General features: G+C 38.6%; 1 protein-coding gene across 1 annotated transcript in view; it reads right to left on the reverse strand.

Moving 5' to 3' along the window:
• The window catches only part of flrt1a (fibronectin leucine rich transmembrane protein 1a), a 198,469-nt gene extending 176,433 nt beyond the window's left edge, over window positions 1–22,036 (reverse strand). The window contains exon 1 of the mRNA XM_062048160.1: window positions 21,657–22,036. The gene's annotated coding sequence lies outside the window, so the exon portion shown is untranslated. The remainder of the gene's footprint in view (window positions 1–21,656) is intronic.
• Between the last annotated feature and the right edge of the window lie 236 nt (window positions 22,037–22,272).

Genomic DNA, 22,272 nt, shown 5'->3' on the forward strand with positions numbered 1-22,272 from the left:
AATGCCTTATTCTGCATGGCCTTATTATACAACCAGTAAGCCTAAGAGTCTTCCCTCAATAACCTCAGAATTATTGCTTATTAGTAACCCTAACCCTAACCCTAACCCTAACCCTTATATGTTCCCCTAGTGTCCAAATAATGCTAAATTAAGTCTTTGTTACTTAGAATATGTTCCCCATACTAAAGTGTAAACGAATTACAATATCAATCATAATCACAATAACAGACTTTTAAAATCTATCATGCTGCTTAATATTTTGAATGCACATAACTTGGGCTTGTTCTGGCGGGCCCTTTAGCAGGGGCATCACTAGCTTTTAAGGACAGGGGGGTTAGCCCCCAGGAGATGCACAGGATGCGAGCGAACGTAGCGCACGAGCACAAAACTTCACTGGGTTTTTCTTATATATATATATATATATATATATATATATATATATATATATATATATATATATATATATATATATATATATATATATATATATATATATATATATATATATATATATATATATAGTAAGTCTTTCATACATATATATATACATATTAAGTATTTCATATACATATATATATATACATATATATATATACACATATATATATATATATATACATATATATATATATATATATGAAATACTTAATATGTATATATATATATATATATATATATATATATATTAAGTCTTTCATACATATATATATATATACATATTAAGTATTTCATATATATATATATATATATATATATATATATATATATATATATATATATATATATATATATATATATATACATATATATATATATATGTATATATATATATATATATGTATATATATATATATATATATATATATATATATATATATATATATATATATATATATATATATGTATATATATATGTATATATATATATATATATATATATATATATATATATATATATATATATATATATATATATATATATATATATTTATATATATATATATATATATATATATATATATATGAAAGACTTAAAGGCCTACTGAAATGAATTTTTTTTATTTAAACGGGGATAGCAGATCCATTCTATGTGTCATACTTGATCATTTCGCGATATTGCCATATTTTTGCTGAAAGGATTTAGTATAGAAAAACGACGATAAAGTTCGCAACTTTTGGTCGCTGATAAAAAAAAGCCTTGCCTATACCGGAAGTAGCGTGACGTCACAGGAGGAAGGATTCCTCACAATTCCCCGTTGTTTACAATGGAGCGAGAGAGATTCGGACCGAGAAAGCGACGATTACCCCATTAATTTGAGCGAGGATGAAAGATTCGTGGATGAGGAACGTTAGAGTGAAGAACTAGAGAGGCAGTGCAGGGTGTATCTTTATCTTTAGCTACTGAGCTAACGTGATAGCATCTGGCTCCAATGCAGATAGAAACAAAATAAATAAATCCCTGACTGGAAGGATAGACAGAAGATCAACAATACTATTAAACCATGTACATGTAACTACACGGTTAATAATTCTCAGCCTGGCAAAGCTTAACAATGCTGTTGCTAACGACGCTGAAGCTAACTTAGCAACTTAGCAACCGGACCTCACAGAGCTATGATAAAAACATTAGCGCTCCACCTACGCCAGCCAGCCCTCATGTGCTCATTAACACCCGTGCTCACCTGCATTCCAGCGATCGACGGCGCGACGAAGGACTTCACCCGATCACAGATGCGTTGGCGGCTAGCATCGGCTAGCGCGTCTGCTATCCAAGTAAGTACTCCTTGTTGTGTTGCTACAGCCAGCCGCTAATACACCGATCCCACCTACAACTTTCTTCTTTGCAATCTCCATTGTCCATTAAACAAATTGCAAAAGATTCACCAACACAGATGTCCAGAATACTGTGGAATTGTTCGATGAAAACAGAGCAGCTTGTATGGTGACACATTGGGTACGAATACTTCCGTTGCCGTCGTGACGTCACGCGCATAGGCATCATCCAAAGACGTTTCCAACCGGAAGTTTAGCGGGAAATTTAAAATTGCACTTTATAAGTTAACCCGGCCGTATTGGCATGTGTTGCAATGTTAAGATGTCATCATTGATATATAAACTATCAGACTGCGTGGTCGGTAGTAGTGGGTTTCAGTAAATGATAAATGATAAATGGGTTATACTTGTATAGCGCTTTTCTACCTTCAAGGTACTCAAAGCAGTTTGACAGTTTTTCCACATTCACCCATTCACACACACATTCACACACTGATGGCGGGAGCTGCCATGCAAGGCGCTAAGTGTCTTGCCCAAGGACACAACAGACATGACTAGGATGGTAGAAGGTGGGAATTGAACCCCAGTAACCAGCAACCCTCCGATTGCTGGCACGGCCACTCTACCAACTTCGCCACGCCCCAGTAGGCCTTTAAAGGTATACTAGAGGATGTTGTGGATCATGTTGACAATTGGTCCTCCTAATTGTCAATCATTCTGGTGTTACGTAAGGATATATATATATATATATATATATATATATATATATATATATATATATATATATATATATATATATATATATATATATATATATATATATATATATACATCAAATAAAACAAATGGCTTATCGATAAGCCATTTTTTATTTATTTATTTATTACAACGCCAAAATAGGCCTAACAACACCAACAGTTGTTACAACGCCAAAATAGGCCTAACAACACCAATAGTTGTAATTCTGTAGCACTTTGAGATTTGGAATCAAATGTAAAATAGATTACAAATACAATATACTATATAAAAAAATGATATATATATATATATATATATATATATATATATATATATATATATATATATATATATATATATATATATATATATATATATATATATATATATATATATATATGTCCTTATGTAACATCACCAGAATGATTGACAATAAGGAGGACTAATAGTCAACATGATTCACCCAGAAATAAATAAAACAAATGGCTTATCGATAAGCCATTTAAAAAAAAAATGGTTTTAATATTTATTTATATGTATCATTATTCTCCTACTCACCTTTCCAGTAGAGGCCTCTCCCCTCTCACTTTCTGTGCTGCTCTTCCCTGACTCCTACAGGTCAATAGGGGTTGTAGAGTGATTATTATTATTATCTACTGATGATAGTCATACGTGAATGAGCTCAGCTAGAGCCCCCCCTAAAATAGGCCTAACAACGCCAATGCCCTTTAGCTTAATGAATACTTTGTATTTAAAGGCCATGTTGATTGATTTTTTTCCCAGTTTTCTAACGTACCTCCACTTCCTTGCAATATCTGAATTTATTTTGGTGAGGTGCTCATTGACGTAGACATTTGAACCTTTAATTTTATCAGATTCATGTTTTCTATTTACAAATTTCAAGATTATGGCCGGGAGTGTCCTTCGAATTTTTCACTGGCAATGGGTGGCAAGCTGCTGTCAGTGTTTATTGTCATGTCTCTTGTGTGGAAAAAAAAAAAAAAGATTACCTGTTGCTCCACTGATTCTTCCAGCTGTGTGTTGCTCACGTATTCATCCCTCCTTAATGCATGAGCATATGACCAAGGTTGTGTTGCCAGTCCAGTTATTAGAACATCATTTAACCTCGAGTACTGTTCTAAATCAGATACTCGCTTTTTTTTTTCCTCGTTCTGTTTGCGTAGTTGCTTTATTTCCTCCATCAAGACCAATATGGTTTGTTGCAGCTTTGCAATGGTCACTATTTCCTCTCCCATAAAGTTGATGGATCGTTCGATCTCCTCTTTGTCTTTTTTCATTCCCATTTTGCCTCCAAAACTGTGGACTTGACAGATAGTGTCGATGGCAGTTGCGTCGAACGGTGCTAGCAGTTGTTAGCCGCTCGCTAGCTCAGCCGAGCTAAATGTCCTTGGTGCTCTGCAGTCAGAGAAATAACTGAGCAGGTAAAGTGTGATAATCGGAATATTTGATAATATGCTAAGTCTAAGGACCGAACAAGGACTTACACGCCAGGTAGCCCACAGCGGTTGGTAGACTCGTTGTAGTTTGTTGTTGTTCAATGAAGACCAAAAAAAAACACTAGAATTGGACCTACCGGCACCGGCCCAAAGACTGGTCCTACTGATGTAGATGTCACTTGCAGTGTCACGTTTGTAATTAGGAAGGAAAAAATTGGCAATAACTAAGTCTCTCGCAGTCTGTGGGACTCTCTCTTTCAGTGTCACTCTTTGCTCTTTACATGGGTTAAATGCAGTGGTGTGCCATCAGGGCCAGCAAGGCCTTCTCTGCTGGCCTAACATAACCAGAAATCATGATCATAATTAAAGATAAAAGTATTTTTTTAATGTACTTTCCCTAAATATCTAAAAGTATTCTTATTCTCTTCATGTCATATTATGCTCCTTTCAGCGCTGTTGTTTTTAGATTATACAGTTTTTATCCTATCAGAATTCAGCTAGCTTATGTTGCCATGCTGTACCAAATCTGCCCGAAGCCTTCATAATTAACAATGCGGGCGTCTGTGCACTGTAAGTGAACGGGGACATACATTTGACAGACAGTTGCGATAGCCAATCAGATCAAAAGTTGTTGTCAGTAAGGCTTTCTAGATGGCCTAAGGCAGATATATATTGTGATGTTGTGAGCTAGGTAACATAAGAACTCCATTACCCAGCATGCCACAGTAGTGACGCGCATGCGCAGTAGCCGCGTTTAGCCATGCCGGCAACTGGATGTTTTTGATGAGCACGCTGTGGAGTAAACTTTAAGAACTCAGCCAACACGCCTCATCTGCATCTTTTATGATTAAACAAGACAACACATATATTTACAAGGCCATTTTCAAGAAGGATATTTAAAGAGAAACTACATTTTGTGAGACGATGTCGGCCAACCCCGGAAGCTTGAATGGGTTCTACCGATTGTGAGTTCAGATATTTCATTTCTTTATTTTTTTCACGTTTAATGTTTTTTGCTATTTTAATTTTGACAATACCACATAAGATATGTTTTAATTGCTGATGTGGGTTTATTGATTTTTAAATGCGCCAGAAAATAACCCGTTTTGTACACTGTTGAGGTGCTCAATGCTCAGTATTGCGTAAATGTGTTTCTGTATAGTATTTCTCCAGCAATGGTCATGTGGTGACATAAATGACGGTATTTCGAGAGGTAATCATTGAAGTGGGACATCACGGAAGGCCTAGGTGGGCAACGCACGGCCCGCCACTGGTTAAATTATATATTTTAAAACCTAACCATCCAAGAAGGTTTGATTAAGTGTACGAACGAGACGATAGGATTCGATACTGTGTAGATACGATGTGATTCTACAGTTAACATTTTTTGATGTAGACATTACTTTTTTTGACACCACAAAAGAAAAAGACCATTCCTGCTTTTGTATACACCCCTTATGATAATTAGTTTGGACCTTGGCACAAAGCTTGTTCATTTACTGTTAAAAGCTAATTATTTTCAGTTATAGCATGGATCTATCTACACTTCTATTAAAGTGTAAGACATTATTTTGTTTCAATACTTTCCATTACTTTTTGGAGATAGTACAAATGTAGGTATGGATCCAAGAGGGTAGTATTAGGCATACCAATAATGATACTACACATTTTCAAGATAATTAAATTATCAAAATTTTTTATCAAAATTATAATCAGAAAAAAACACAGGATGGAAGTGTATCAATATCAATTAAATATCTAAATTATTTTTATTGTTGACTTTGATTTAAAGCCTTTGGTTTTGCCCTTAAAGTTACGCCGTGTCCTGAGACTTACTTCCCGAGTTTGTAAACAAAATTGATAAAGATTTGTGGATATTGATATTGATCTAATCACTGTAGTATTGACCATATGATACTTGGTATCGTTACTCTCAACATTTGTGTCGATCCACCCACCGCTGTGAGCTCTATTTTAGCTGTTAGCGCCGGTTAGCATGGCTTATTGCAGGGGTCACCAACGCGGTGCCCGCGGGCACCTGGTCGCCCGTAAGGACCAGATGAGTCGCCCGCGGGCCTGTTCTAAAAAAAAAAAAAAAAAAAAAAATTAAAAAAAAAAAAAAAAAATTATTATTTTTTTTTTTTTTTTTTTTTAAATTAAATCTACATAGAAAAAACACAAGATACACTTTCAATCAGTGCATCAACCCAAACAACCTCCCCCATGCACACTCATCCACACCCACTCACACAAAAGGGGTTATTTCTTTCTGCTACCAATATTCTGGTTCCCACAACATAGACAACACATCTGCAAGGGACACAGTCCCTGAAGCACACATGATTGTATAGGCTGCTGGTCCACTAACATTTTCATTAATTACTATTTTTTATGTAATTATTTTTATATTGTTTTACTTTCTTTTTTATCCAAGAAAATGTTTTTTATTTATTCATCTTATTTTATTTTATTTTTTTTTTAAAAAGGGCCTTATCTTCAACAGACCAGGTTGTCAATGATATTAGATTTGTTTAAAGTTTTTTTTTAAACCAGGCCCAGTCCAGATAATGTCCAAGTCGGACTCAGCAACACACACCTTCATTCATGTACACAGAAAAAAATTAGGGAACACAACAGATTGCATATAATTTATAAACAAAATTACATTTTCAAAATAAGCATTTATGTACAGTCCAGATTATGTCCAGGTCACTCAAATTAGGGAACACAACAACATATATCATATAATCTATAAACATAATTATACTTTCAAAATAAGCCTTTGAGGACTTCTCATCTTTTTTTCAATGTTTTTTGGCATCATTATCGTTTTCAACCATGTAACTTTCTAAAGTTAGAAAATACTGAATAAATGTTTTAAAGAAAGTAATACTAAGTGAATATCTGTTTTTGGCCTTAAAAATAAACATTTTACCGAGTACTATAATTAAATTGACTAAATCATGATTGTCAATGAACTCTCCTAAAATAACAGAAACCACATTAAGCTTCATAAACAAACCAATCCTTAAACACATCATTAAGATGATCAGTGTTTCCACAAAGATAAATATCATTAATTATTAATAATAACAGAGTTAAAGTTAATTGAGCAAATTGGCTACTTCTGGCAATTTATTTAAGTGTGTATCTAACTGGTAGCCCTTCGCATTAATCAGTACCCAAGAAGTAGCCCTTGGTTTCAAAAAGGTTGGTGACCCCTGGCTTATTGTATCCTCCTGTGTTTATCAGTTCCCTTCCTTCAGTGATACATGAAATAAACAGCTTTTTTGCTGCCATGGAGGAGAAGCTGACTTAGCTTTGCACTGTGGAGGGACATTAGCCGGTAGCTTGGTAGCAAAGACGCACCAGTGGACGCTGCTTTACATATATTCCCGTTTTCAGTAAGGTAAACCAAGGAAGCATGCGCGGGAATCATTTTACCAACATTCCTGGCCGATTGCTAGTCCAGCGCCATACCCGGGCCATGTTTTTACGCTCCATTCAATTAGAAATACATAGCTGAATTTAGATTGTAGTGGCTGCTTTACCGACACTGCAGAGTAGCTCCAGTGTTGCCAACTCCTCAGTATAGAAAGTAACTCTTACCTATTTCGATTTGTCGTAAGAGTCGCTAGATGACATCATCGCTTTAATTTGCATAATTGTACCCCGCCTTCCGTCCGAATGCAGCTGAGATAGGCTCCAGCACCCCCCGCGACCCCAAAAGGGACAAGCGGTAGAAAATGGATGGATGATTGCAATGTATGCTGTAGTAGAGAGGTTGTGGGAGGGAGAAAAAGTTCAAAAAGTCCTCATGTGTCCAGGGACGTATTTCCTGAGTTTCGATGTAATCATAGTAGTATCGACTAGATATACTCCTGTACTGGGTATCATTACAGTGGATGTCCGGTGTAGATCCACACATGGCATTTGTTTACATTGTGACGCCGGTGAGCTATTGTATCCTCCTACGGTGTGTAGTGAAGAGACAAGGATTAGTGATTTAGAAGTAGTTAAAACACTGCAGACTGCAGATGGATGTTAGCCGCTAGCTAGCTAGCCATGTCTTAAAGCACCTCTTCCTGAGGGTGTTTCAGTGTTATAACTTCATCTTTATCTTGAGCTAAATAGCATTATTTTTTTTAAATGCTATTTGGAATCAGAACTACAAGTTAAACTTTCTTCTGTTGATTCTTAGTTTGTTTTCTTTTAATTTGAATCAATCAAAATGATCAAATTTGATCAAAAGACTGGAGGGTTGTGATATTTTTGTCATCTATTAACTGGCTCATTAACTGCTCGTCGAGGACAGTGCTTTCACCTCGGAATCTCAAAGACACAAGAAAAGTTTCCAATAGCACCGGAAAAGTGGCTAGATTTGTCGCTAGTAGCTTTTTTAATTTTTTTATTAAGTCGTCAAGTTGGCAACACCGAACAGCTCGCTTATCAAACTGGATATCCGGTCGCATGGGTTTATCGTTAACAACCCGAGTTACTACATTACATATATACTTTCAGCATGTACCGGTATATAAAATGTTGTTAGAAGTTTTTGAAGTTTTTTTAGAGGGCTTTACAGGCCTACTGAAATGATTTTTTTTTATTTAAACGGGGATAGCAGATCTATTCTATGTGTCATACTTGATCATTTCGCGATATTGCCATATTTTTGCTGAAAGGATTTAGTATAGAACAACGACGATAAAGATTGCAACTTTTGGTATCTGATTAAAAAAAAGGCTTGCACCTACCGGAAGTAGCGTGACGTAGTCAGTTGAACATATACGCAAAGTTCCCTATTGTTTACAATGATGGCCGCATGAAGTGAGAGAGATTCGGACCGAGAAAGCGACAATTTCCCCATTAATTTGAGCGAGGATGAAAGATTTGTGGATGAGTAAAGTGCAAGTGAAGGACTAGTGGGGAGTTGAAGCTATTCAGATAGGGAAGATGCTGCGAGAGCCGGGGGTGACCTGATATTCAGCTGGGAATGACTACAACAGTAAATAAACACAAGACATATATATACTCTATTAGCCACAACACAACCAGGCTTATATTTAATATGCCACAAATTAATCCTGCATAAAAACACCTGCGTGTTTGTTATGCTAGCTCTTAGCTCCTCTGCTAGCTCCTAGCTCCATAGAACACGCCAATACAATTCAAACACCTGATCAACACACACAATCACTCAGCCCAAAAGACCGTTTACCTAACCCAAGGTTCATAAAGCTTATATATTTTTAAAAAGTTACGTACGTGACGCGCACATACGGTCAAGTTATCGAATGTTTAGCAGCCAAGGCTGCATACTCACGGTACCTGATATTCAGCTGGGAATGACTACAACAGTAAATAAACACAAGACATATATATACTCTATTAGCCACAACACAACCAGGCTTATATTTAATATGCCACAAATTAATCCTGCATAATAACACCTGCGTGTTTGTTATGCTAGCTCCTAGCTCCTCTGCTAGCTCCTAGCTCCATAGAACACGCCAATACAATTCAAACACCTGATCAACACACACAATCACTCAGCCCAAAAGACCGTTCACCTAACCCAAGGTTCATAAAGCTTATATATTTTTAAAAAGTTACGTACGTGACGCGCACGTACGGTACGGTACGTGTTATGCTAGCTCCTAGCTCCTCTGCTAGCTCCTAGCTCCATAGAACACGCCAATACAATTCAAACACATGATCAACACACACAATCACTCAGCCCAAAAGACCGTTCACCTAACCCAAGGTTCATAAAGCTTATATATTTTAAAAAAGTTACGTACATACGCAAAAAAAAGCCAAAGCTGCATACTCACAGTAGCACGTCTGCGTCTTTGTCATCCAAATCAAAGTAATCCTGGTAAGAGTCTGTGTTGTCCCAGTTCTCTACAGGCGTCTGTGTATCCAAATCAAAAGTCCTCCTGGTTAGAGTCTCTGTTATCCGAGTTCTTCCATCTTGACTGCATCTTTCGGGAATGTAAACAAAGAAGCGCCGGCTGTGTACTGTTGTGGCTGACTACGTTCGAAAAATACGTCCATTTCGCACCGACAACTTTCTTCTTTGCTTCCTCGGCTTCCTTCTCCATAATGCAATGAACATGATTGAAACAGATTCACGAACACAGATGTCCAGAATACTGTGGAATTATGAAATGAAAACAGAGCTTTTTCGTATCGGCTTCAATGTGGAAGGCATACCCGTGTTCGCCGGGCTACGTCACGCGCATACGTCATCCTCAGAGGCGTTTCGAACCGGAAGTTTAGCGGCAAATTTAAAATGTCACTTTATAAGTTAACCCGGCCGTATTGGCATGTGTTATAATGTTAAGATTTCATCATTGATATATAAACTATCAGACTGCGTGGTCGGTAGTAGTGGGTTTCAGTAGGCCTTTAAAGGGGACTGCATGAATCCCATTAGCTGCATTGTTAGCCACCTCTTGCTAGCGTTTCTTTGCGATTTACAATGCATAGAAAATGAAAGACATACATACTGTGATTCACAGGGACTGTGAATCACAGACAAAATCCCTCCCACCTCCCCCCCAAAAAAGTGCAGTTCCCTTTTAAATTAAATAATACGTTTATATATCGTTTCAGAATCGTCCACATCCCAATCACGATGTATCTAAGGTTTGATCATTTCCCCCAACTATTTGTGACTGTTAATAAACTGTTGTTTTATGCAAATAATGATCAAGGAAGTAAACATGTCAAGTAGAGCCATGTTTTTCAACCTTTTTTGAGCCAAAGCACATTTTTTACGTTGAAAAAATCCAGAGGCACACCACCAGCAGAAATCATTAAAAAACAAAACTCAGTTGACAGTAAAAAGTCGTTGTCGCAATTGTTGGATATGAATTTAAACCATAACCAACCATGCATCAATATAGCTCTTGTCTCAAAGTAGGAGTACTGTCACGACCTGTCACATGACGCCGTGACTTATTTTGAGGTTTTTGACATTTTCCTTTGTATAGTGTTTTAGTTATTTTCTTGCGCTCCTATTTTAGTGGCTATTTCACTTTTTTTGGTATTTCCCTGTAGCAGTTTCATGTCTTCCTTTGAGCGATATTTCCCGCATCTACTTTGTTTTAGCAATCAAGAATATTTCAGTTGTTTTTATCCTTCTTTGTGGGGACATTGGTGATTGTCATGTCATGTTCGGATGTACTTTGTGGACGCCATCTTTGCTCCACAGTAAGTCTTTGCTGTCGTCCAGCATTCTGTTTTTGTTTACTTTGTAGCCAGTTCAGTTTTACCTTAGTTCTGCATAGCCTTCCCTAAGCTTCAATGCCTTTTCTTAGGGGCACTCACATTTTGTTTATTATTGGTTTAAGCATTAGACACCTTTTTACCTGCACACTGCCTCCCGCTGTTTCCCACATCTACAAAGCAATTAGCTACCAGCTGCCACCTACTGATATGAAAGAGTATTACACGGTTACTGCCGAGCTCTAGACAGCACCGAAACTCAACAAGAGCACATAATTGGCAGACTATAATTACTGGTTTGCAAAAAACATTTTTAACCCAAATAGGTGAAATTAGATAATCTCCCACGGCATGGCAGCCTTGGTATTTATTTGCTCGAGAAGGATTTAGCATTGCTGATAAAGACCCTCCCAATCTTCCAAATAACTAGCACTCGTAAAAGTCACGTCTGCTGCACATGATGACAGCAGGTTTACAATATATGTCTGAATAAATCTATGAAAGGCAGCCTTACCGAGTCCTCTGCATTGAAATATACTAATAGGGGCACAAAATGCAGCATGAGGAAGAGGAAGCCATGCCTTGGCTTGCATAACGCTATTAGGTATTTATCATCAGGAAGAGAGAATTTATGGTGTGAAAAAGAGATATTTTGTGAAAAGAGATTGTGCTCTTTTGGCTGAAGGTCTAGCTGAACCTCATTTGTAGTTCAATAAGCTGTTTACCCTGCAAATGTGCAGCAGATGAATTTGTCGCCAAGGTCTAATATGGAGGCTGTCCAGCTCAGCACAGACGCCTTTAGCAAGGGTACCAACACTAAAGGCTTCACTGGCCTTCCTTCTCGCTCCGCCCGTGCTCATCTATAAATAAATAATGATACATGGCTTATACTTGTATAGCGCCTTTCTACCTTCAAGGTACTCAATGCGCTTTGACAGTATTTCCACATTCACCCATTCACACACACATTCACACACTGATGGCGGGAGCTGCCATGCAAGGTGCTAACCAGCACCCATCAGGAGCAAGGGTGAAGTGTCTTGCCCAAGGACACAACGGACGTGACTAGGATGATAGAAGGTGGGGATTGAACCCCAGTAACCAGCAACCCTCCGATTGCTGGCACGGCCACTCTACCAACTTCGCCACGCCACACCCCTCCAAGCAGAGCAGAAGAGAGCAGTTGTGTTTCTGCTGCTGCTGCGTAGGACACAAGAACGACTCTCACTCAAATTGTTAAATCAATGAATGCAAAACGGCACGAAAAGAGACAAGCCATGAGAATCAATACACGATGACTAACATTTTCCAGGAATCAGATGTCTTTTGGTCAAGAGGCGAAAAATATTGGTTAAAGCACACATGTGTGAGCTACTTTGCAAATTTATTGCACCTGACACCAGTACTCACCTTAAAGCTAACGTCACTGTCTAATTTGCGGAATATAATTGTACATGACGCATGTGCACATCAACAAAAAAGGCTCAAAATATAAAAATATATATATATGTAAATATATAAATGCAAAGACAAATTGTTGTGCTATTATTAGTTATTAGTATCAACATTTCAGTTTATTCTCATTACATTATGCATTTTTGCGCCATTTTTCAATGTTTGCAGTTTTTTTCTCATTTATGTTAATTCCACACTGTAATACGGTGGAATGTTCAGAACACTTTTCCACTTTGCATCAGTCCATCTTAGATGAGCTCGGGCCCAGCGAAGCCGGCAGCGTTTCTGGGTGTTGTTGATAAATGGCTTTCGCTTTGCATAGTACAGTTTTAACTTGCACTTACAAATGTAGCGACAAACTGTAGTTACTGACAGTGTTTTTTCTGAATTGTTCCTGAGCATATGTGGTGATGTCCTTTACACACTGATGTCGCTTTTTGATGCAGTATCGCCTGCGGGATCGAAGGTCCGTAATATCATCGCTTACGTGCAGTGATTTCTCCAGATTCTTTGAACCTTTTGATGATATTACGGACCATAGATGGTGCAATCCCTAAATTCCTTGCAAAGGCTCGTTGAGAAATGTTGATCTTCAACTGTTCAACAATTTGCTCACAAAGTGGTGACCCGCGCCCCATCCTTGTTTGTGAATGACTGAGCATTTCATGCTTTTATACTCAATCATGGCACCTACCTGTTTCCAATGAGCCTGTTCACCTGTGGGATGTTCCAAACTAGTGTTTTAATGAGCATTCCTCAACTTTCTCAGTCTTTTTTGCCACTTGTGCCAGCTTTTTTTAAACATGTTGCAGGCATCAAATTCCAAATGAACTAATATTTGCAAAAAATGACAACGTTTTCCAGTTCGAACATTAAGTATCTTGTCTTTGCAGTCCATTCAATTGAATAGAGGTTGAAAAGGAGTTGCACCGATCAGAGTTTTATGCTGCCGATTATGATACATTCATCCATGAGTGAGATCGACTGATACCGGTACTGATACCAATCACATAAAAAACTGTACATATTTAAATGTATTTATGGTGAGTGCTATTGACAGTGTAAGAATATCAACATATTAATGTATTGCTGGGCTATTCTCTTTTATTACATACAGCTGATACAGGGGCCAAGGAAGCAGGGGAGTGGTTAGTAGGAGTTAAATGAAAAACAATCGTCTTTTCCACAAGTCAAGTCAGGTCAAGTCAGTGCTGCCACAGACGTGCCCACCTGTGTAAATTAATGGACGGCAAAGGGGCCTTCCACTGAGTTTATGTCAGTATTTACTTTATTACATGGTTATGCGTGGATTTGCGAGGACTTGTAAAAGTCTGCGCTATTTCGTAGCTGGGCGGAACCGCAACAGAACGGCGGTGGGCATTGCCGAACGGCAGATGGCAGTGCTGTTCCGTGGCGGCTACGTTTCGCCGCTGTTCTGCATTCTGTAGAAATCAGGGGTTACTGTATGTGCCATGTACAAAAATGCTGACACACACACGCTTAGCAGTTAGCTTAGCTATTAGCATGCCTGCTACTGACTTGCTCTCGTGTGCAACATTTTTTCACTCTTCCAGTGATAATAATACATGATCATGATCATCAAGATACTAAGAAATGCAGTTTATTTGCCGTAATGGAGGCGATTAACAGAGGTGGGACCAAGTCATTGCTTTGCAAGTCACAAGTAAGTCTCAAGTCTTTGCCCTCAAGTCTCGAGTCAAGTCCCGAGTCAAGACAGGCAAGTCCCGAGTCAAGTCCAAAGTCAAGACTAGAAAGTCTCAAGTCAAGTCCCAAGTCCTGCATTTTGAGTTTCGAGTCCTTTCAAGTCCTTTTAACCACAGACAAATATTTTTACACAGATTGTGTATGCTTTTAAAACGCTGTATTTATTTATTAAAACAAGTGCATTTGAAATTGCAGGAAAAAAAATAGTGCTGACATTGCAATTCATAATAGCACTATTAACCAGTCATTTTAATAGTTTAAACAATTTTAAACATTTAACTAATTCCTTTACAGAATAAACACATTTGCAAAAACAAACATTAACATACTATTGGTTGTATTTTATGAAAATAACATTACCACAAAGTTGAGAAGGAGCAAAGATCTTCAATATTTGTATGTGAGAATCACAAAGAAATCTTCCAGGGGAGGATGACGCCCCTACAGGGGTTTGGTTTACAAACTTTCAGCCCCACCTAAAACAAAATTCACCAGCCGCCACTGATTATGATGCATTCTCATTTTAGGCAAAGTATAAGACAATACTTTCTTAACAGTATAATTGTAACCAGGAATAAGTCTTCAAGTAACAATATTCAAATACTAACATTGTTGGGTAAGACAGCATTTGGTTTTATTCTGAATCCAGTGAAACAGATTGGTGGTTTTAGCTGATATAAAGACTTTCAGGTGTTTATATATGTTTAAGTATTTGGCAGACGCTTTTATCCAAAGCGACATACATAAAAAATAGATATAAAACAATCACTGTAAACATTATCATTTAAGGGAAGAATGTAATACAAAATATCAATACAAAGTGTCAAGACAGAATAAACTCTCTGCTGCTGCAGCAACAGAGTTACAGTCTATAGGTCCCTAAAATATATAGATATCTAATGTATTCATACATTGTTTATGTAGGATATACGCATGTATATATAATCTAATCATATTGTTCCTTCAACTTAAAAATAGCTGACCGTTTTTTTCCCCCTTCTCTGGGATTTTATTCCCAGTTTTGATCTCGGACGTCTGGTCACTTATAGCGTATAAGAATATTATATTACTGTTAAGCAAACTATGAATAATAAAAACGCCAAAACATGTGTCCGTTATCATAGCTACACGTATGACAAAAAAACGCGTGAAAATCAGTGGTATTCAGTGAGGTAAGATGAATTAAATTTGCTGACAGTTCATTGCTCCTGCCAAATGAATTGCACTGAGTGGAGCGGATCACCACTCCAAGATGGCGGCTCCGCGTCTCGTCTGCGCCAGTCGGCAGTCGCGCTCAATGCTGCGTACCCTTATAAGATGTCTATGGTTATAACGTTAGCAGTGAGTTTGCAGCCTCACTGATTTAACTACCCAGCAAATAAAAGTCATGTTACTTAGCCAATAAACGTTATCTTACATTCAAAACTTACCCTTCTTTGTGCAACTTCAAATGTCGAACGAAGTTGGAAGTTGTTACGTCTCCGTCTGTAATATTCGAACTGCGTGATTTGCATACGGCAATTTGTTTTTTGTTGACCAAGTCGTAGTTTTTATACCCGAACGAAACCAACTTTGGCATAATTGTTTCTCACTGCCGCGTTGTTTGACAACTCATGTTCGGTGGTTGTCCTGCAATTGGATTGGATGAGAGCTGTGTGATGAAAACAACGTAGATCTAATTTGATTGGCTGTTGTACTGACAGCACACACGCTGACACGCAGCACACACGCTTATAGACACAGACGTATAAAATGAAAGATACGGAGCGCTCCCAAATAACTTTTTAAGGTTTGGGTTTTGGGGAAAGTAGCAAGTCATGTCAAGTCAAAAGCCTCAAGTCCAAGTGAAGTCACAAGTCATTGATGTTAAAGTCTAAGTCGAGTTGCAAGTCTCTTTACATTTTGTCAAGTCGAGTCTAAAGTCATCAAATTCATGACTCGAGTCTGACTCGAGTCCAAGTCATGTGACTCGAGTCCACACCTCTGGCGATTAATAACTTAGGGGAGTGGCTCCACATTGTGTATGGAGACAGTCTCAGATAGATAATTAGCTGCGAGAGGACTAAAAATAAATACAGTGTCAGCCAGAAGGGATTGGCTTTTGTGATCGGCATTAAAAGGCATTAATTGGCAATGGCTATCAAATAGTTTTTCCCATAAGAAAACTTGCTTCGGGTAAAGTATGTTTTGACTAACAACGTCACTTTTGAAACATATTATTGACATTAACAGAGGTACCACAGAGTTACTGTGTAGTATGCATTCAAGTGTGCAAGCATGGCAACTAATTTTAAAACTTTGTCGTACTCATGTATGTCACTTGAGACACGCATGAAGACATGAACAGTGCCAGCTGCAGTGTGTAGAATGGGAAAGAAACATTCCAGAACAAATATGAACATTAGGTGACCCTCACAAAAGGTCTATAACATCCCCCAAACAAACCCAGACAGTGTTGATTAAAAGTTAGGTAAATATCTGCTTTGGCTGGAACAAAACAAGCAAATATTTTTTAACAACACTCTTAATTTGTCAATGTGACCCCGAGAGGGACAAGCAGTAGAAAATAGATGGATGGTCAGTGTTTCTTAACCATAGGGACAGGGCCTCTTGTTGGGCCGTATTACTTGTGGCAGTAATGACAATATCAAACAAACTATAAGTATGGGGCTAAAGTCATAGAGAAGTTTCTTGAGCACAAAAATGATGACTAAAGTGGTGAAGCTCTGTGTATATATACAAATATATATTATTATTAATTTTTATTTTTTTTATTTTACTTCAGCATCTACTTTGTTTTAGCAATCAAGAATATTGAGCAGCTGGTAGAATGTATATATCAATCAAGAATATTGAGCAGCTGGTAGAATGTATGTACATTTATTTTTCATCAGTTTTTATGAGTCCCTTCTTCTGCAGTATATTTGATTAGTATTTAGTTTTGCAATCAGCCTGACCTAAGCCTTGATTATAATCTTTGTGATTAACGCCTGGTTTGTAAGTAGGTTAGATATAATTATTAGATACAATGAAAAGTGTCAATAGTTAATAGTTGCGTGGGTTCCGAGCCCCATTGTAGTGAAAAGGTTGGCCACCAAAGTCAAAAAGGTTAAGAACCCCTGGTCTAGAATATGCTCCAGCTACCTGTGCCTAAACAGGATGGATGAATGGATGTATGGACGGATTGATGGATTGAAAATAGGAGTCACTAAAAACAGCCATGTTTTAGTAGTCCTGGTTACAAAGGCCAGTTGAGTTGCTATAATTGCTACGTGGTCATGGATAAATGGCTCTGCTGACATGTATTACCGACAAGAAGTTCACACATTCCCAGTGTGAAAGAAACCTTCTGACACAGAGAGTGGCCAATTTGCCAGGTTTAAACTGTTCCATCAGATGTAGTTAGGTTATTTTACAGCAAAATTGACAATAAAAATAAGTGTAAAGAGGTGTCAAGCACACTTGTAAGTGGAATTGTGTCCTTGCTAAAACTTCCAAGCGCCTTTGCCTTGTCTGTATTGTTGACAAACAGCTGAATGAGTCAAAGATCAGGATAAAGTGATTTTGGACATCAGTCAAAAATCAATATCATCAATAAGACAAGTGTCTAAGTAGATGCATTCACACCCAATTGAAAGGAGAGTGGATATATTCCCTTGTAACAACAGAAGCTGGGTATTATTAAAAGTAAGCCCCAATTTATTGCTTACGTTCTCCCTACATATAACCTCACTTACTGCATTGCTGATTACCAAGCACATCAATCATCTGATATTGATTGAATTAATTTAAATGGTTGTAATGTAAGGCTGTAATAAACAAAGCTGTTGAGCACAAATATGTGCACCATTAAAGGGGCCCTACTTTGCAAAAAAAAACTTTTTTTATCTGATAGTACCTGCTTATGTGTATTTGGGATCTGCATAAGACCTGACAATTTGAAATCAAACCGTGAAAGCATCAAAGATATTTATAAAACAATCATGCCTTTCTTTCTACTTCCTCCAAACGGTTGCTTGGAATTTTGTTCAAGTGTGACGTCAGTAGATTATCCCTATATGGTAGACATTTACCAAAACATCTTTGCACAAGTCAGCCTATTTTAATTCATGTTACTCCGGCTGTGCCACGACATCTTCTCCACTATGAAATCCAATGAAGAAAAATAGATTGATGCTCTTCTGTTTGTTTACTTTAACCAGCACAAGTCACTACACTTACTTTCAGTCTCATCTGAAGTAAAAAGTGCCTTACTTTTAACTTTTTATGATTCCTGGCATTGTGCCTATATCTGTGAAGTCGCTTTGAGCGTGTGTGCCCTGCAATAACCACACACCTTCACAAAAAGATGGAATTTCCGGAAAAACTTTGTTTAATGGCGGGCTCGGTGACTACTATTTGTAGCAATGGAGGAAACAATGAAACAGTAAGTAATAACAGTAGGTTAGAAATGTGTTGTGCAGCTATCTTAGCCTTCTAATGTGAGACAATACCATCACAAATAATGATCCTCCTAAAAACTACTTATATTTGGATCAGTGCCTACCATGTTTGGCAATGGACCAGTTAGTAATATAGTCCGTTAGTATGTTTGCGAGCCTCACACAGAAAGATCCCGAGCGCAGGATCGATGTCGATGTTTGGACATGTGTTGATTGATTTAATACTCACCCATGTTCTACTCGTGATGCATCGGAGAATACATTTTTTTCCACCTCTAGTTTTTTGTTTACATTTAGAACGCACAGAAAATGGAAATTGAATTGAGATTGTGATTGAGGAGCTCAAAGCAGAGCCGCTGCTCCTCCACATCAAGAGGAGCCAGATGAGGTGGTCCCCTGGGGAGGTGTTTAGGACAAAGTAGCTGGGGGAGAGGGAAGTTTGGGCTTCTCTGCTTATGCTGCTGCCCCCGCAAACCCACTTCGGAGAAGCAAAAGAAGATGGATGGCTGAATAGATGGATGGATGGATTGTCAGTGATAGGCAACATTTAAAAAAAGGGCAGTTCCCCTTTAAGATGCAAATAAAGCATATTTTTTTAGATTTAGGGTGAGAGAAGGGTTAGCCAAAGTTTGGCCCGGGGGCCTTTTGTGGCCTACAGTTTGAGTTTTGTTGGCCCACAGCGTATTGTCGAAATAAAATCAAACCGAATAATACCAAAACATTTTTTAAAAGTTCGAAAATGAGTAACGTGAAACGAAAAAGCTGAAAATATAATGCTAATCACTATATATAATACACTTTGTAATTAATACACAAACCTGACGAAGTGCTGTGTTATGAGGACCTAATAAACATTGTTTCAATGTTGAATACTTGTGTTAAACAATGCCAAAGTGTCAAATCATATAATTATAATATATCAAAATGGCCCCTGCATGCTTTGACTTTTCAGTATGTGGCCCTTAATGGAAAAAGTTTGGACACCCCTAGTTAGAATTGCAAGAAACACTTGCAACATGGATTAAAAATCCATAAAATCACAAGCGAATGTCAAGTTATTATAAAAATAGAAGCCTTAAAACAGTGCAACTTTTGAGCATGTTAGGCCACAACAATTACAAATGTCAATGTCAGGTTTGTGAAAAGGAAGCTTGATGCGTGACCCCAGAATGCAAAGATGGTAGGTATATATAGGTATATACAATTCATTTAATGAGCGCGAATGAGAACTTATGTAGCTAGAAAGGCCACAAAAAGGTCTACACAACAAACAACACCCTGTCTTGTCAACCAGGGGCAGGCATAAGAAGCAACCTGATTGGCAACCAGCGACAGGTGTGTCCTGATTGCCAATCAGGGACAGGTGCGGGAGGCTGCGTTCAGGCCAGAGGTGAAATGGAGACAGAAACACGAGCGCTGGAACAGAAACAACACCAAGCACAGGAAAAGCAGCACAAGTCCATAACTGTCATGGAGGGTCATGCCAATCAGCTGCTAGCAGGGGCCACAGTTTGTATCCCTTTCGAAAGAAGAGAGAGATTTTTTTGTTTATGATGTCATGAAAAAAATTGGGAGCCTCCTCTCAACAGCGGAGTAAACAAAGGAAGATGAAAGATGTTTGGATGGATGACATTTTTGTCAGTAAAATGTCAGTTTTAAATAATAGGGGACCTTTGAATCCACTTTCCAACCTTGCCAAGGTCTGAGTGTTATTCTACGGGCTGCAAAGACACAGGGCGCCTAATGAGCGCGCATCTTTGTGTCTGCGGCTCTTCTCGCCACTGCACATCTACCTTGCCTGCATATCTATTGATGTATGAATAAGGCATGTAAATCAATTCAGCAGCACTCCGCAGCGTGGCAGCTGAGGTGCAACATTTATTTTGTTTTCCCGAAGACGCCTGTAATCAGGCAGGGCTCACTCTCTCTCTCTCTCTCTCTCTCTGGCCTCCGCTCCGGTACATCCGAGGGTAGCCCATCCAAGAAAATCTCATCCAACTTTTACAAGATGGATTCCTTTGGAGATGCCATCTGTTTAGTCTCGCGCCCATTCGCCATGAAGGTGAAGCTATACGTTGCAGCAGGGCACTGCAGTCCCTTATTCACCTTTTATTCCCATTTCTCTTTGTGTGTGCAAACATCCGTCACCCCTCACATTATGTTGTCCGTGCACATAAATATATGCACCGTGTTTCATATGCATTGATGCAAAGTAAGACAAAGCAAGATTTTTACTATTGGTTAGAGTTTTTTGCTGCTTCAGCAAGCCCCTCCCCTGTTTATCTGATTGATTGTTGATTTCATCTGTCAGTATCATAAAATCGGACAGTTTTACTATCTTAATGACAATTTAATGGTGAGAGGGAGAGGGGGCGTGGGGATGGGGGGGGTGATGCTGCAAGGCTGATTTATGCAGTCTTTCTGTGCACAAGTCTTGTCACAGCAATCAATGGGTACCTGGTGCTGGGGGCGTGGCTTACGGGGTGAGCCGCTTAACCAGAACCCATGTGACTGACTGAATTATTATTTATGTGTCTAAAGCTGTGACATGTGCAGGCACTATTAAGTTACATTTTGATGAAGCCATGCTTTTTTTTTTTTTTGTTAGAATGTAAATAACCAAGACTGGGCCAGAATCCAATGCCAGCTTAAAGCTGCATCCTCAATCAAGTGGCTGGCACAGGCAGAAACAGACGATTGTTGTTGGAATTTTTTTTTTGTCAGAACACAAAATAATGTGGTGTATGCATCCCACGCACAATAGTGTGTACATTTTAAAAGGGACGACGGCTGGGATATGGGCATGCATGCACGTCAATCAAGCATCACCTACCCGGTCTGGGATGCAGGGATGCAGGCTGCACGGGTCCCTGGCGGTGCTGGCGGGCCAGGTGTGACCACAAGCCCGCCTTGTTGTATTCCAAAATGTTGTCTCCGGCTGGGTTGGCAAAGCTGGATATAGTCCGTGTGATGATGATGATGATGATGGTGATGATGATGATGATGATGATGAGCGAGGCAGCGATGCTCCCTCCCGCCCTTCTCAACCTCCTCGATGCGGCACAGGACCGCCGATACTCGCTGGTACAAAACGTGCACGCCGGCCAACTTGCGCGCCTTTTTTATGCCAATTAGACGTCCGGGTCGGCCGTGCTCGCTCATGCGTGCACGTTTGCTTTATAAAAAAAAATAAAAAAATATGCAGGCTCTCCACAGTCTGTCTGCACAAAGCAGAGGAGGGGGATAAGCGGCTCCTGAGACGCAGCGTGCAGGCTTTCAAAGAGAGGAGACGGACTGAAGCGTGGAGAGAAGCTCTCTCCGCCTCCTACATTTTTATTTATTTATTTTTTTTTTTTTAATATGCCTGCCGACAATTGCAGTTTTGTGAATGAATTGATACAAAAAAAAAACAAGCTGCACCATGTTAGTAAAATCTAGTTTAACCAATC

This window comes from Entelurus aequoreus, linkage group LG05, assembly GCF_033978785.1.
Source record: "Entelurus aequoreus isolate RoL-2023_Sb linkage group LG05, RoL_Eaeq_v1.1, whole genome shotgun sequence".
Taxonomy (NCBI): domain Eukaryota; kingdom Metazoa; phylum Chordata; class Actinopteri; order Syngnathiformes; family Syngnathidae; genus Entelurus; species Entelurus aequoreus.